This window comes from Hemibagrus wyckioides, linkage group LG15, assembly GCF_019097595.1.
Source record: "Hemibagrus wyckioides isolate EC202008001 linkage group LG15, SWU_Hwy_1.0, whole genome shotgun sequence".
NCBI classification, from domain to species: domain Eukaryota; kingdom Metazoa; phylum Chordata; class Actinopteri; order Siluriformes; family Bagridae; genus Hemibagrus; species Hemibagrus wyckioides.
In genome coordinates this window covers 4437501-4454383 of record NC_080724.1, presented here as the reverse complement: position 1 = coordinate 4454383, position 16883 = coordinate 4437501, and the positions used below count along the sequence as shown (strand labels likewise).

General features: G+C 38.9%; 1 protein-coding gene across 2 annotated transcripts in view; it reads right to left on the bottom strand.

Annotated features, from left to right (window-relative positions):
• Positions 1-16702: 16702 nt before the first annotated feature.
• Positions 16703-16883, bottom strand: part of cntn3a.2 (contactin 3a, tandem duplicate 2) — a 75435-nt gene continuing 75254 nt past the window's right edge. For both annotated transcript variants that reach the window (XM_058410954.1, XM_058410955.1), the window contains exon 23: positions 16703-16883. This exon is cut by the window's right edge and continues 7771 nt beyond it. The gene's annotated coding sequence lies outside the window, so the exon portion shown is untranslated.

Sequence of the window (16883 nt, the reverse complement as noted above, 5' to 3'; positions counted from 1 at the left end):
CCATGGATTTCATCCTGATACCTAATGGCAGTCAGGGTGCCATTTTCTAGCCTGTAGAGGTCTGTGCATCCCTCCATGGATATGCCTCCCCAGACTATCACTGAGCCACCACCAAACCAGTCGTGCTGAATGATGTTACAGGCAGCATAACGTTCTCCATGGCTTCTCCAAACCTGGATATGTCTGTCACATATGCTCAGGATGAACTTGCTCTCATTTGTGAAAAGCACAGAGTGCCAGTGGAGCACCTGCCGGTTCTGGTGTTCAATGGCAAATGCCAATCGAGCTTCACAGTGCTGGGCAATGAGCACAAGGCCCAGTAGAGGACATTGGGCTCTCAGGCCACCCTCATGAAGTCTGTTTCTGATTGTTTTGTCAGAGACATTCACACCAGGAGGTCATTTTGTAGGGCTCTGGAAGTGCTCATCCTATTCTTCCTTGCACAGAGGAGCAGATACTGGTCCTGCTGATGGTTTAAGGACATTCTACGGCCCTGTCCAGCTTTCCAAGAGTAACCGCCTGTCTCCTGGAATTTTCTCCATGCTCTTGAGACTGTGCTGGGAGACACAGCAAACCTTCTGGTAATGGCATGTATTGATGTGCCATCCTGGAGGTTTTGGACAGCCTGTGCAATGTCTGTAGGGTTCAGGTATTGCCTCATGCTACCAGTAGTGACACTGACCCTAGCCAAATGCAAAACTAGTGAAAAACAGTCAGAAAAGATGAGTAGGGAAAATTGTCAGTGGCCTTCACCTGTAAAACCTCATGCTACCAGTAGTGACACTGACCCTGTTTTGGGGGTTGTCTCATTTTTCCCCATTAAGTGCACTTGTTGTTAATTTTATTATCACCAAAGCAGCTGAAAAAGATTAACAACCCCTTCTGTTACTTAACTGAGCAGATCAATATCCCAGGAGTTTAATTGACTTGATGCTAATAAGTGATTAATAAGTGTTCCTTTAATTTTTTGAGCAATATATCTGGGAGTTCAGACTTTAGGTTAGTTCTCCAGAGACCTAAGAATCAGACTTGATGTTCAAATTGCCCCGGTGGCTCCTTACTGCCTTTGACAGGACCAGCAATGCTTCCTGACAGACATCATTGTGTGATATAGAAACTTTGGTGTGATCAATTGAGCATACTACTGGTGAACATTTGCTAGAGATCTACATCCTGTGATGCTGAGAGAAGGCAAGAAGGACCATCAATCTAGTCACCCTAACCACAGCCTGTTTTCACAGCATGAGAACTAACACAGTGTGTGTTTCAGGAGGAGCTTCTTTCCATAAGCAATCAAGACTCTAAAAAGGAACTCTGATCAGGCAGAAGTGCCTATATCTCCATTTTGTAGACACACACACACACACTCATCTCCACTTACAAGGACCAGAACTGTGCTTTCATGTCATTCATTCCAACAGCACAACAAAACCCACACCACCTCAGGACATTCATGTACATAATGGGTGTAATGTATAACATGTGCACTCAGAAAGGTTTATTCTGTACAATTATATTTATTGTTATTGTCCTGAACTGTTGTGTAAATTGTATTTTATGTGCCTTATATGTTCTTCCTTTTTGTGACGTTTACATGGCTTGGGAATTTCCTATTAATAATTTTATTGCTGTATAGAATTATATAGCTGTATAGCTCTTTGTATGATGAATAAAGATGAACTGAAGTAGAGAAGTAGAATTGACTTAAGTGAAACAAATGTGTGGGGCTGTGAAAAAAAATGAGTGTGAATATCTTTAGCCTACTTTTGGCCTCAACTGTACTGTATGCAACTATGTTGAAAGAGTAAAATCTTTCAAGAGCTTGTCATCAGCCAGTTACCTCCTAGTATTTGCTGTATAAATGTGCTCATTTGTCAGTACCATAAACAGCAACTATTCTTCTACATGCACTCGTCTCCTAATATTACACCGATCAGGCATAATATTGTTACAGCTGCCTAATATTGTGTTGGTCCTCCTTTTGCTGCCAAAACAGCCCTGAACTGTCGAGGCCTGGATTCCACTAGATCCCTGAAGGTGTGCTGTGGTATCTGCTACCAAGATGTTAGCAGCAGAACCTTTAAGTCCTGTAAGTTGTGTGGAGGGGGGCCTCCATGGATCAAACTTGTTTGTCCAGCACATGCCACAGATGCTTGATTGGATTGAGATCTGGGGAATTTGGAGGGCAAGTCAACACTTTAAATTCGTTGTTGTGCTCATCAAATCATTCCTGAAGCATTTTTGCTTTGTGGCATGGCGCATTATCCTGCTGAAAGAGGCCACAGCAATCCGGGAATACCGTTTCCATGAAAGGGTGTACATGGTCTGCAACAATGCTTAGGTAGGTGGAACGTGTCAAAGTAGCATCCACATGGATGGCAGGACCCAAGGTTTCCCAGCAGAACATTGCCCAAAGCATGACACTGCCTCTGCCAGCTTGCCTTCTTTTCATAGTGCATAATGGTGCCATGTGTTCCCCAGGTAAGCGACGCACACACACATATCTACTTGATGTAAAAAAAAAAACATGATTCATCAGACCAGGCCACCTTCTTCCATTGCTCCATGGTCCAATTCTGATGCTCAAATGCCTGTTGTTGGCGCTTTCGGAGGTGCACAGGGGTCAGCATGGACACCCTGACTGGTCTGTGGCTATGCAGCCCCATACACAACAAACTCCAATGCACTGTGTATTCTGACACCTTTCTATCAGAACCAGCATTAACTTCTTCAGCAATTTGAGCAACAGTAGCTTGTCTGTTGGATCGGATCACACGGGCCAGCCTTCGCTCCACATGTGCATCACTGAGCCTTGGCTGCCCATGACCCTGTCACCGGTTCACCACTGTTCCTTCCTTGGACCACTTTTGAGAGATACTGACCACTGATACTGACCAAAAGAGCTGCAGTTTTGGAGATGCCCTGATCCAGTCGTCTAGCCATCACAATTTGGCCATCATTCACTAGCTTCCAACAAATAAATACTTTACCTATTCATCATGAATTTAAAGTAATCTCTCCTTCTCTTTAATTACATACAAACAAACAAACAAACAAACAAACCCAAAATATGTAAACACTCAACATAACACACTAAAGTTCATATACAGGCATATACAGGTACATGGTTCAGTACCATATCCCTGTACAAACAAAACTAAATGACAAGGGCTCATAATATCCATGAACAGTTTATATAGTATAAAGCTAGAAAGAAATGAAGAGAAGGAAAAAGTTATACATGAACCTAGACTGTGCTTGAGCTCTGAGTCCTGAGTCCTCATAAGTGTGCATACAAATTTCATACCAATTCCAAGCCATCATACCTTTCACAGCACTCCAAATCACTATTAGAGGATTGCCAGAGTGAATTACAGAAGCACAGGAACATCATATAATGTATTTTACATCACTTGACTGATCAAAATCAATCAAACAAACAAACAAAAAACAAGCAAGCAAAATCCTGCACATTGTAAACTTAAATGGTAATTGGTTCCAGAAACTGTTGTAATTGTGTTACTCCAATTGAAATCCATTATTGTGTTCAATAAAGCAAGTAAATTGTCTTCCCTTTGGGTTGTAAGGTTTGGAGTGCCCTGGCATTTCGAAAGATCAATTCAGATTTGAAAAATGGCAAAAACCAGACAGAAACACAATGGTCTGTTTTTGTTTTGCTCTTCCGCATGTCAGATACTGAAGATTTCATACACAGATGTCTACTATTATGTTTGGAGATGAGGTCAAATTGGATCTAACCAGGTTGGGAAAAGAAGCAAAAGGTTCAGGTGCACATGGAGGATAATTACATTACTGTCTGTAGTTTGAGAAACGGACGCCTTATAAGTCTTCTGTTGGCTGCTTCTTTAAATAGTACATGCAAAATACCAGTTTTTATCTTCAACAGGGAAAAGATGATGCTGGCTTTACAGGGAGAGAAAAGAAAAAAAGTAATTGTGAATAGTTCTTGGCAAAGAAAAGGTTAAAAATGATTAACAATCATTGAAAGGACTTGAAAATAGAATTATAGCGGGATGAATCTGAGGCTTTTGGGCCAATCAGGTGAGCGTATGTGAAACTCAGACTAAATGAAAGAAGCTAGATAAACACTGCATGCCTTCTGCCAAGTATGGTGAATGACATGCAATGCAGTGAAGTGGCTTTGGTGCTAGAAAGCATTTCATAGACTACATTTAAACTATAAAGTTTACCACAGTTTAACTTCATTACTTCATTCTTTGCAGGAAGACAACAATCCAAATCATAGTTTTGATGAATAATAATAAATAAGGTTGGTGAGAACCAGGAAGCTGGTGTACTATCTTCACTAGATCACAACACTACAGATACACTTGTGGGATACTGTAAGGTCAGAGAAAATGACCTACAAGCCAATCACACCTCTTGGAAGAACTACAGAGGTATGGAGTGAAATTTCCTCACAAACTCAAGAAATTCTATATGATGGTATATTTATCTGGGTGTAAATTTATCTGTGGGGCTAAATTTGATTCTGTTGCTAGGCATTGGAAAAAGAGAATAAAGGGAGCTTATGAGAAATGCCAATATGCAAAAATACTTATGTACCAAAATAGGAAGTCATAGAAGCGTCTGCACTATTTACCAGTGCATACTGGTATGTACTTCCTTACATTCTGAAACTTATAGAGAATTTAGAGAGAATTTTCATGTGCCAAGCACCAACAGTAAAGTCATCACTTCGGGTGACAATAATTCTAGTATATGACCTCATATGATCTCCTATTGCATGAGTCCATGGTTGTTTATTTGTAAATCATTTATCTAGGTCTCTTTGTTCTATGGACACCTTTCCTTCAGGTACTTTCCTCCCCCAATCTAAAGTCTGCAATGGTTTGCCAACCAATCCATGGTGTCCCCCAACTTGTGCCAAGAGTCCCTTAGGATAGACTCCAAGCTCCCTGTAACCTAAGTAGGATAAGTGGTTCAGAAATTGGCTGGATGGATGGACTGACGAATTGTGAGGCCTTGTGAACATTGACATGATTTGTACCTTGCCCTGTTGTGTTTTTCATCCTTCACTAACTCAAAAATATTGACTAATGCCACAAAAGAGCATTCAATATTCATGTCTTGAAATGAGATGGTTTCCTGTCATTATCTGGTCCTGGAGGAATTTAGGTCAATATAAGGGCAAACAATATTGTATTCAGATAATCAGATTAGTAGGTTATTTCTATTACAGAAATAGTATGCTCATTGAATTAATTTCAGATTTTCTGTCTGATCTAAAATATCAGTTTTGCATGTACTATACTTGTACAGTATATAAGAATTAATTGAAGTGGCCTCAGTGTGAAACAAATTCGCAAACTATGAAAAATTGTTACTTTCAAGATGATTCTCACTACATATACCCAGTCATTTCTAAATTCTCAGTACAACTTCAACCTTATTTTGGGAGGTTTTTTTTTCAGTAATCAGTTGAGAACATAGTCAGCATGGAGCAGGATTTCTAATATGCCTGTGCATTGATTGGAAAGATAAAGAATAGCTCTTCATTATGAACACAGGTCCTGAGGGTCCGTGCACTGTTAACTTCAGACACACAGAGAAATATGGATTTCTGCACAAGTCACACTGCTCCAATATATTCCAGGTTTAATATGCTCAAGGACCTCTCCTAATGACATGCCTAAACCCCCACCCCAAGTCATTTCCTTATTCCCAGCAGCATGCATCTCTAAAATAGGAATGCATGGCTTTGTGAACAGGATCGATTTGGTGAGAATGTTGGATTACTGTTCTAATAACATTCAGATTAGGTCTACCATCACACTGTACACAGGATTTTCTTGAGATCCTGGGTTTGACACAACATTAACTTCACATCCAACTTCAAGTGCTACATCCCGATCTTGTGATGTAGTGCAAAAAAAAAGGTATACTGTATATATTGCAGTGTATTTTTTTTAGGATAGATGGAACAGCTTTAGGCTAACAAGCGGGTGAGCTGTCAAAAAAATGAAATCATAAAGAATCCCCTAGTGCCTAAAGAGCACGCAATACAAGCCACACTCGTTTCTGATTGAACGGGAGCATGCATTGATTGCATCGACCTTCTGGTCTCAGCAGCACAGGATTTAATGTAACCCTGCAATCTGAAGAGCTGCCTGATGAAAAACGAGAGGAACCTGTGCTTCCGCATTTCTCCTCCCACTCTCCCACATTGCTCTGTTTTTACTAGCAGAGTCATTAGTGCATTAGCAGCAATGAATGCGCTCTTTCCTTTTGATGGCTTTTGGGACTGGAGCTTTTCTGCTTAAAGCTGAGCAAAAGGATTTGCAATGTCTCTAATTTATTTCCGCAGTTCACATCATTCAATTTGTATTCAGCGGCTTTCGAGCCAGGGAACAAAATATCATGTTGGGAAATACAGGGTAAAATCAGAGCATCAGAAAGTCATGTTTTCTGAAGCTGCAACCTTTTACATTTTAAACAGTCTCCCAAGCCTTGATTACAGGATTACATGTTATTCATGTTTCTCACAGCAGACAAATGCCATACAATTCTAAAATCCGAGCTGAGAACTTGGTAAATAATGTATTAATGTTATATGTCCAAGATGTATATTACAGAAATGTGAGATAATACACCACAATGCCGGTTTAAATCTATCTTGTTATATTTGCTTCTCTGAATCAGGGTTCACTTCACTGTTTAATTGTACTGAGTTCAATTATATTTATCGCGTTCTCTGTTCAGTTGCCTTCTCTTACTTCTTATCACTAATTCCTGAATTATTAGCATTAATTATTAATGCCTTCAGCTAGCTTTACTGCAACTTGCAAACTGATTTGGCTTAGTTACAAGTAGTTTAACATTGTACAAACTGATGATTGCCTTCATAAACTCAGAACTCACACAGAAGCAATCACACATTCAGTTCAGTTCATTTTTAATTGTGTTTGCGTAACGCTTTTAACAATGGACGTGGTCACAAAGCAGCTGTACAGAAATATGTAAATTATTATAAATAATTATAAATGAAGAATGGGATTATAAATGAAGAATAAATTTAAAAATATATCACTAATGAGCAAATCAGAGGCAAGGAAAAACTGATTGGGTGTAGATGAGGAAGGAACACCCAGACTGGAATAGGAACCCATCATCATTTGGGTGACACCAGATAGTGTGACTAGAAAGAACTCCCTTCTAAAACCCTTCCAAATACTACAAGATTATACACCGACCAGGCATAACATTATGACAACCTGCCTAATATTGTGTTGGTCTCCCTTTTTGCTGCCAAAACAGCCTTGACCTGTATACACTGCGTATTCTGACACCTTTCTTTCAGAACCAGCATTAACTTCATCAGCAATTTGAGCAACAGTAGCTCGTCTGTTGGATCGGATCACACGGGTCAGCCTTTGCTTCCTACGTACATTAATGAGCCTTGTCCGCCCATGACCCTGTTGCTGGTTCACCACTCTTCCTTCCTTGGACCACGTTTTGCTAGATACTGACCACTGCAGACCGGGAACACCTCACAAGAGCTGCAGTTTTGGAGATGGAGAATCCCAATTTTTGGAGAATCACAATTTGGTCAAACTCACTCAAAGCCCATTTTTCCTGCTTCTAACACATCAACTTTGAGGACAAAATGTTCACTTGCTGCCTAATATATCCCACCCACTAACAGGTGCCATGATGAGGAGATCATCAGTGGTCATAATGCTATGGCTGATCAGTGTAGTTTATATAATATAGTTGCTGTCAAGGTTAAAAATCTCAGTATGGAATAAAATAAAGAAATATATCACATAAAGCAAAATTTTAATATGGAGTGAAAGAACATCTTCAGTGCACCCATGTATTTAATATCAAGTACTTCAGCACCACAAATGGGAGAACACAGTATTTTATTGCTTGAAACTATAAAAAGATGTGAAAGTTTATGCTTGAAGAATCTATGAACAAAAAATCGTCTCCATCTCTTATAAGCGCCTCATGTGTCACCACTCTCAGCTACTGCATATCATGCAGACTCGTCACAAAAATGGCAGGTGATTTTGAAATACTTCTTATGTTTAACCTTCAAAACATGCCACATGGCAACTGTTGCTATGCAAAGGTGCAATGCTTTTAGCAATGTTGAGGGAAAAAAAAAGGAAAAGAAAAGAGGCAGCATGTTTATTCCTTTTTGCTGATTTTTATATTCAGCTCATGTTTGCTTGACCTTGCTCAGAAGACCACTACACAAATATTCGACTCTTTTCATACTGTGACTGACGTTAAAAGTTCGGGGCTCTTTTCCATTGAAAAGACTGAAGTAGACTGGTGTATTTATTCAGGTCCCAAGTGATACAAATATTAAACTCCAACAAAAGACATGATATACAGAATAAAGCAGAAAAAAGTGGTACAATGTGTCCTTCCATGGGGTATTTCAGATTTTTGGCCCTGACAGTAGTTTCACAGAGAACATATAGGAAAAATACAGAAACAAAACATATTAGCGGCCAGGTATCAAGCAACCACTGATAAAAACTAGAAGAAAAAACAGGTCTACAAATACTGAAGAATAAGAAACATAAGAGCTTGGAGAATATGACAGAAATGTGTAGTTAGGATTAAAAATAAAATAAAATAAAATAAAATAAAATAAAATAAAATAAAATAAAATAAAATAAAATAAAATAAAATAAAATAAAAAATATATTATTATTATTATTATTATTATTATTATTATTATTATTATTTTATGTATTATTAATAAATAAATAATCAATAAAGAAGACAAACAAAAGGCACAACAACAAACTGTTTGAGCTTTTTAAAAAAATGCTTTTTCAGAGCTTTTTTTAATACATTTTCTTAAGCATAATTGAGACTACAGTTTTCATTGTGTGTTTCATCAGATGACACCTAAATTTTTTGGCTATGCACACTACTGTAAAATATGGAGATGGATAATTGATGCTTTGGGTCTTTCTTGGCTGGCTGGTGGTTCAGGGGCTCTTGTAAAAATGAATGCCATAATAAATTCTGCTGAGCATATTTTAGCCCTAAGCCTGGTTACCTCTGCATAGAAGTTAATATTTGGCCAAAGGCATATCTTTTACCAAGATAATAACTGCAATGGTACAGCACAGAATCTCAAAACCGTGCCATGTCTAACATTAAGAAGGCAATCCTAAGAATCTAAAAGCTCTGCATTGCGGAGTGGTACAAGATCCCTCTACAGGGAAGCGAACTTGAAGGTGCATAAAAACCTAGAAAACATATTAATATTTGGAAAAAAAGAAATATATCTGAATAAAAGTACACACTGCTTAAAAAAAATCAGTAATATACTGTTCATATATTATATTTTATATGTACTAATATAAATATTTGTATATTCATCAAATTAAAGATATGATTATTTCAGTTGTATATTGTATATGTGTAATTATTCTAGCGAGTGTTACTAGTTAATCTACATTTTGATCATTAACCCCTGAGAAGTCTTTGTTAAGTAATAGACTGTTGCATATACACCGATAAGGCATAACATTATCACGCTTGCCCATTTTTCCCCACTTCTAACGCATCAACTTTCAGGACAAAATGTTCACTAACTGCCTAATATATCCCACCCCACTAACAGTACCATGATGAGTCAGTTTTATTCATTTCACCACTCAGTGGTCGTAATGTTATGCATGATCGGTGTACTATGTGTATTGTGTGTTCTGTATATTGTTTGTATAATTGCATGAAAGGTTCCAAGTATTAAATATGATTCATAACTCAATGCTATTCAAATTATTTTTTAATTACGTACAGAAAATGAATCTGAGCCAAATGTTTCTGGAATTGACCCCTTAGTGAGTGAATTATGATGTAATTTTAATCTGTAAAATCGTTAAGAGAATTATTCTTAGATGGCGAGCTTTGATTGATTTCTAGCTCATCAGCCGAGTGATGCAAAATTGTGGAATTAAGGAGGCAGCAAATGTAGCAAGCACGAAGGGGTTAGTGTGGGTCTGCACTGAGAGGGAAGCGATTGCAGATGAGCTAGAAGAGTAATGACTAATGTGGGATACTTGGGTTCATGCTGTGTTTTTTGAGCAGTGTGTTTATTTGTGTGGAAACAGGGGTGTAGACTCTAGTCTTGTGACTTGGACTCAACTTGGACTTGAATGCAAGTCCACAATTTTGACAATCAGAGTAGATTTGCAACTTGAAATTTGACTTGTGTACACTGAATTGTGATTTCACTTGGACTTAAGTGAGGTTCCATTCGGGTTCCTCTCAAGGATTCTTCCTTTTACCATCCAAGGGAGTTTTTCCTTGCCACATTCGCCTTAGGGATTAGGATCAGTTTAAATATGTTTAATATTAATCTTGAACTTTTTGTGCTATATTTCTTACGTTCTGTAAAGCTGCTTTGAGACCATGTCCAGTGTTAAAAGCGCTCAACAAATAAAATTGAATTGAACTGAACTTGGTACAAAACTAAAGATGAAAGATTATACAATTAAAAGCTTGCAGTGAAACCACTATCCTCTTCTCTAGGGTCAACATTTAACCAGTCAGACAGCCAATCAACTTACACTAGACATCGACAAAGCTCATTTCCTGAAGACAAAGGCACCCTGTGGTAGCCATGCTTCTAAAGATAGTAGCCTTCCTCTAAAAAGGCTATGTTGAGATGCAACTTGAAGAACCTGTGAATATCGGATGCAAATTTTGTTCAGCATTTGAAAAGGCGAAGGCAAAACCAAACTAAATTTGCCCACACTCACTTTTGTGTTCATCTCTTTGTGTTACTTTTCTCCCAGGTTCATTTGTGACTCTACTGAATTCCAGTGGGAAACTCTGGTATACTTCAAGCTTAACTAATCGACAACATACACAATACACTGAACTCAAGTCATACTGATATGCCATGTACTAGTGGGTGGAGTAAACTGTAATTAAAGACTTGTGCCTTTCAGGATAATAAGAGTGTCAAAATTTTGAAGTTAGAAGCATTAAAATCAGGGTCTAAGCAGGGATTGGTATTAGTGAACATGCTTGTTAGAAGTTTCTGTCACTTCATTTTTGGAAACTAGGATTTTTGGCACTACTGCACTATGAATAAAACTTCCAGTCCAAAAAAAGGCTCTTACTGACTGTGACATTATTTGTTGGTTGTAGCTCACAAAATCTCAAATGGTTGAAAAAAAGGACTTATTTTTCCCAACCAAGAACTTGTACAGAGTTGCTGGAAAAGCTCAAACCTTAACAATTTGTATTTTTTTAAACTGGTACTATGTGAATGTATTGTGCATTGTTATGTGTGTACAGTGCACATGTGTATGTACGCCTGAGTATCTGATTATCCTGTATACTGTTACACCATTTGTACACTTTAAGGGAAAAAAAGATTTTTACAAGGGATGGTTAACCCCTAATGACCTAGTTTACCTGTGGCAGCTGTTGCAGACAGAATATAGACAAACAACAGGCAGAATAGGTGCTATAGATCACTTATTCTATATATCAAAGATGATATATTTATTCTATATACCCAAGTGCTGTATTTTCTTACATGGAGGGAGAATGAGTCTGGCTGGTTATCTGGGCTGTGGACATGTGCCAGGGTGGTGGATTGCTGCTGGTGTTGCAGGGTCTGGAGGCTTACCAGAAGGGTAGTACAGTGCAAGATGGAAGCGATGTCTTTGGCGGTGTCATAAGTTTCTGTCAGAATGAGAGAGATATGGATCAGACACGGTGTGGAGACTGGTTACCCTCCTGCCTCTGGTTTGCCTTTTTCAACTCTCTTGGATTCTTTGAGGTACTGAGTTTGAGGAACTGCTGCTGTTATCATTTGCTGCCAGCCATGTCTATTCAGCTCAGAACCTATTGGTGGTGAAGTCTGTGTTCAGAGACTGTATATATGTGAAAAGCTTAATTATGGCACTTTCCAGGGGTTGCCAGGGGAGGTCTTGCAGACAGATTTACTCTCTTTAGGTTGCAGAGCTCTTAGGAGCTGATCCATGGCAACCCTCTTGCTGAAGCCAATGCTTAGTGATGGGCCGCAAGGTATCCATATGGGTTCTAGGGATAACCCGGGGCTTCTAGGTTGACTTGTGGAACTCTGCCACCGCATGTGTACTACAGAGACCACAGTTCACCTGGATTTCCTCCTAGAGGGTGTTGTTGTCGGTGGCCTCCCTCAGAGTGGGGGCAAATTAGACCTGCTGGGCCACCCTAGAGAGGAACGGGACATGTGCAAATCTTTATGGATGGTGATCCACTCAAAGGTGTGCATGTAGGCTTCTACCTCATCTTTGGAGATCAGATGCTGGCCACCTCAGTGGAGGATAGGGACGGCAGTGGCTGTGCTCTGCTGGTGGAGGGCCAGCAGTTCTCAAATTGGCAGCACAGAGCACCTCCCTTAGCTCTTGCAACACTGCCTGCTGTTAGAGACTGGTCTCCAGCAGGTGTCTCATCACTGGGTGGGCGTCTGGTTTGGATTCATGCCTGCATTCTCCAACAGTGTAGCTACTCACAGCTGTGGCAGGCAGAATACAGAACAGCAGAACTAGTGCAAAAAAAATATTTTCTTAAGTGGAGGGAAAGTGGGTTGTGGTAGATTAGTGGTTAAGGTGTTAGACTCCTGATTGGAAAGTTGTGAGTGAGAATCCAAGGTTCACAATATGAGATAAAATGTTAGTCAATCTGAATAAGGGCGTCTGCCAAATGCTATAAATGTACCATGTTGCTGGTAGGATTTCTGGGGTGTGGACTATCCTACACAGGGTTGTGGGCACAAGACAGGGGACATCCTGGATGGGATGCCAATCTATTGTAGGGCACAAACACAGTGCAGACAATTTACAAATGCCAATCAATCAACAACACATGTCTTTGTGCTATATTTGGAAACCCCCAAAGCACCAAGAGAACATGCAAATGGTAGCAGGAATTAAGCCCCCAACCCCAGTGGTGCAAGGCAAACATACTCACCATTAAACCATCATGAAGGTGGAAATCCCTTTATGAGAGAGAGAGAAGGATGCTTGGGAAGAAACAATGGAGAACATTAAAGTTACTTAGTAAATGTTGTCATGCTTTATTAACTGTATAACAAATTTGTCTACAGCATATAGAGCAGTGATTAGGCCTATACAGTGAATGCATCTTAATCATATCAAATTTATTGCACTTCACATGTTTAATTGCTGATGTTCCAGCCTAAACAAGATACTGCTCATCCTCTAATGATCATATGCCTCATTAAGCAAGGTATATATTTAACAGACTTGTATTCTAAGATTTTATGTGAACATATTGCTTATTTGATTAAGATGATTTGTTTTATATCTTTCTTATATTATTAGAATTTGTTTTGAGGTCACACGCTAAAATAACAGGCCCTGGACTTTTCCTAAAACCTTTCCTGGTTGAAAAAAAATAATACATTGTTTGAAGGTTCACGATACAGTGCTTAAGTTCTTAAGTTAAGTAGTCTTTATTTGTCACATATACATTACTGCACAGTGAAACTCTTTCTTCGCATATCCCATCCTTGGGGGTTGGGGTCAGAGTGCAGGGTCAGCCATGATGCAGTGCCCCTGGAGCAGGGTGGGTTGGGGGCCTTGCTCAAGGGCCCAACAATGGCAGCTTGGCAATCCTGGGACTCGAATCCCAATCTTCCGGTCAATGACCCAGAGCCCTAAAGTTTCTAGATTTAACCTGTTTACTAGGAGACTGTATTGTTTTATATATATATATGATTGACCACTGTAAATGTACAAAAGGGGAAATTAAAGATTCCTCACTGAATGATCATTAAATATTCCTCTGGTAGCTCCTTAGTCAATCACAAAAATGAGCTGCGCAGAACACAAACATGGGTAAAACCTTTAGGGATGGCAGGAAGGGCAGTCACATGTCAGGGTAAAATGTTCTGGAATGGTCACCTCAGTCGACAGCTCATTTGGCAGTGTTTGTGTCTGGTAAATGTCTGTAAAGGCTTCATATAATTGGACAAAGACAGGAAGAGAACGGGGGGAAAAAAAGAAGAAAAAGGAAGGAAGGGAGAGGAGAGAAGAGAAAGACAGACATGTTTCTTCTTAACACCTCGGCTCATTTTCACCTTGTTGGGAGACGGTGTTCATAGTTCACACTAGTTAATGAACAAGTCCTCCACCTTTTTTTTTTTTCTTTTTTTTTTAAATCTAGCATAAAAACAGGCATAGAATTTGTGCACTTCACTTTATTGCACATGCCTGTGATCATCTCTCAGGGGGGACAGACTCAGTAGGTCTATGAAAACTACCGCCTATTTTTATAGACCGGATTGAATATCGGCTACACTAAGTGAACTGGCTGACTCACTGATGATAAAAGTCTGCTTTGACCTTTAAATAAGGGAGCTGTTAAACAAAGGTAGGGAGAAGTGATTCTTTTTTATTTTTTCAGCCAGACCATTTATTTGTACAACTCAGTGGAGCCTATCCTGACTGAAAAAAATGTTCCTCCTGTTCCTAGAGACTGACCAAATCTCTCATTATGTTCCTTCTGTTCGGATTAATGTGTGTGTGTGCATCTGTGTAAGTAAAAGGAACGATGAAAACGTTGCAGGATAGTGTCTGGGTATACCTGGATGTATATGCCTGCGATCTTGAAGGTGTGTCTCGATCTCTCTCTCTCTCTCTCACACACACACACTCCACACTATTCTGTAATATCATCGCATTATTACTCACCATTGTACACGATATCCTGCAAAAACACATGAACTTATTGAACAAAAGAAACGATTAACTTCCATGCCACAGAGTTCGGGACTTAGGTGACTTTCTAATTGACAAATTTCATCTAATTGCCTTGTGCAGATGCTGTCCTTCTTTCCTTTTAAATAATTGCCTCACGTGTGCCAAGATGCTGTAAAAACTCAGCGGAGATATTGATCTACAAGCTTTATTTAAAAAGCCCCCCCGATATTCCAGTTTAGGATAACATGTACGCGTAGTGCTTTCAGCAGATTGCCTCAAATGGCCGGCATGTTTTTGGCTGACACCACAGCTGAAGACTGTCTGTTTGTTTGGTTGTGTTTTTTTCCCTCTCACACCCACGCCTGTCTGGACTGCAGAGAAATTTACAAGTACATTATAGATGCCTGATCATGAGCGGAGCGGCATTGAGCCGAGACACAGCACTGCAAACCTGAACACTTTATAACGTGCATCATGAATCACTTCCACTTCCATCAGATCAAAAATACACTGACTGAATGGAAAAACACAACACATCCTTTCTTTCTTTCTTTCTTTCTTTCTTTCTTTCTTTCTTTCTTTCTTTCTTTCTTTCTTTCTTTCTTTCTTTCTTTCTTTCTGTCTCTTTTGGCTTTCTTTCTTTCTGTCTCTTTTGGCTTTCTTTCTTTCTTTCTTTCTTTCTTTCTTTCTTTCTTTCTTTCTGTCTGCTTTCTTTCTTTCTTTCTTTCTTTCTTTCTTTCTTTCTTTCTTTCTTTCTTTCTTTCTTTCTTTCTTTCTTTCTTTCTTTCTGTTTTGGCTTTCTTTCTTTCTTTCTTTCTTTCTTTCTTTCTTTCTTTCTTTCTTTCTTTCTTTCTTTCTTTCTTTCTTTCTTTCTTTCTTTCTTTCTTTCTGGTTTGTCTTTCTTTCTGTCTGTTTTGTCTTTTTCTTTCTTTCTTTCTTTCTTTCTTTCTTTCTTTCTTTCTTTCTTTCTTTCTTTCTTTCTTTCTGTCTCTTTTGGCTTTCTTTCTTTCTTTCTTTCTTTCTTTCTTTCTTTCTTTCTTTCTTTCTTTCTTTCTGTTTGGACAAGCTTAGAGAACTCACAGAGAAGCTGCACGTATTTCAGGTGTTTCTGAAAAGACCGTTCTCAGACCGTTTGTTTTCTTTTTTAATGCAGAGCTGGAAAGATTATTATTTGTATTTATCTGAAACACAGCGTCTTTGCACAGATGGTTTCTTTTCCCATCTGTGATGATGATCAGGATTTAGAGGTCCCTGAGTAAGAGTACAGTGATGATGGGAAATGATGCAGTGAGTCGTATGAAAGCAGTAAAAGGAGCTGAATGCAGCTGTTGGAGATGTTCACACCCTCTCATGTATCATTTTCTACACTGTTTACAGCAGGTTTTAGAAATTTACTGACGACTGGAGGATTTATTTCATCATTTCTTATGATTATGTGAAGATGATATACGAATTAAACATAAACGACATATACATTAGTCTTAGTGTTATTTATAGACTTTTCTTTCTTTCTTTCTTTCTTTCTTTCTTTCTTTCTTTCTTTCTTTCTTTCTTTCTTTCCATTCTTCCTTTCTTTCCATTCTTTCCTTTCTCTTCCTTCCTTTCCATTCTTCCTTTATTTCCATTCTTCCTTTCCATTCTTCCTTCCTTTCCATTCTTTCCTTTCTTTCCATTCTTCCTTTCTTTCCATTCTTTCCTTTCTCTTCCTTCCTTTCCATTCATCCTTTCTCTTCCTTCCTTTCCATTCTTCCTTTTTTTCCATTCTTCCTTTATTTCCATTCTTCCTATCTCTTCCTTCCTTTCCATTCTTCCTTTCTCTTCCTTCCTTTCCATCCTTCCTTTCCATTCTTCCTTTCTCTTCCTTCCTTTCCATTCTTCCTTTCTCTTCCTTCCTTTCCATTCTTCCTTTCCTTCCTTCCTTTCCATTCTTCCTTCCTTTCTCTTCCTTCCTTCCTCCCTCCCTCCCTCCCTTCCTTCCTTGCACACATTAAAAACTCTTATTCTTCTCATTATTCAGACATTTTACATCTGTTGAGTCTCCAGTATTTTTGATCATCCAGTAATATTCCTGGGGATAATCGGCGTAAGACATCAGCATCATCACCTGTCTGATCCAGTGATCCTGTTCCTGTGGTCCTGATA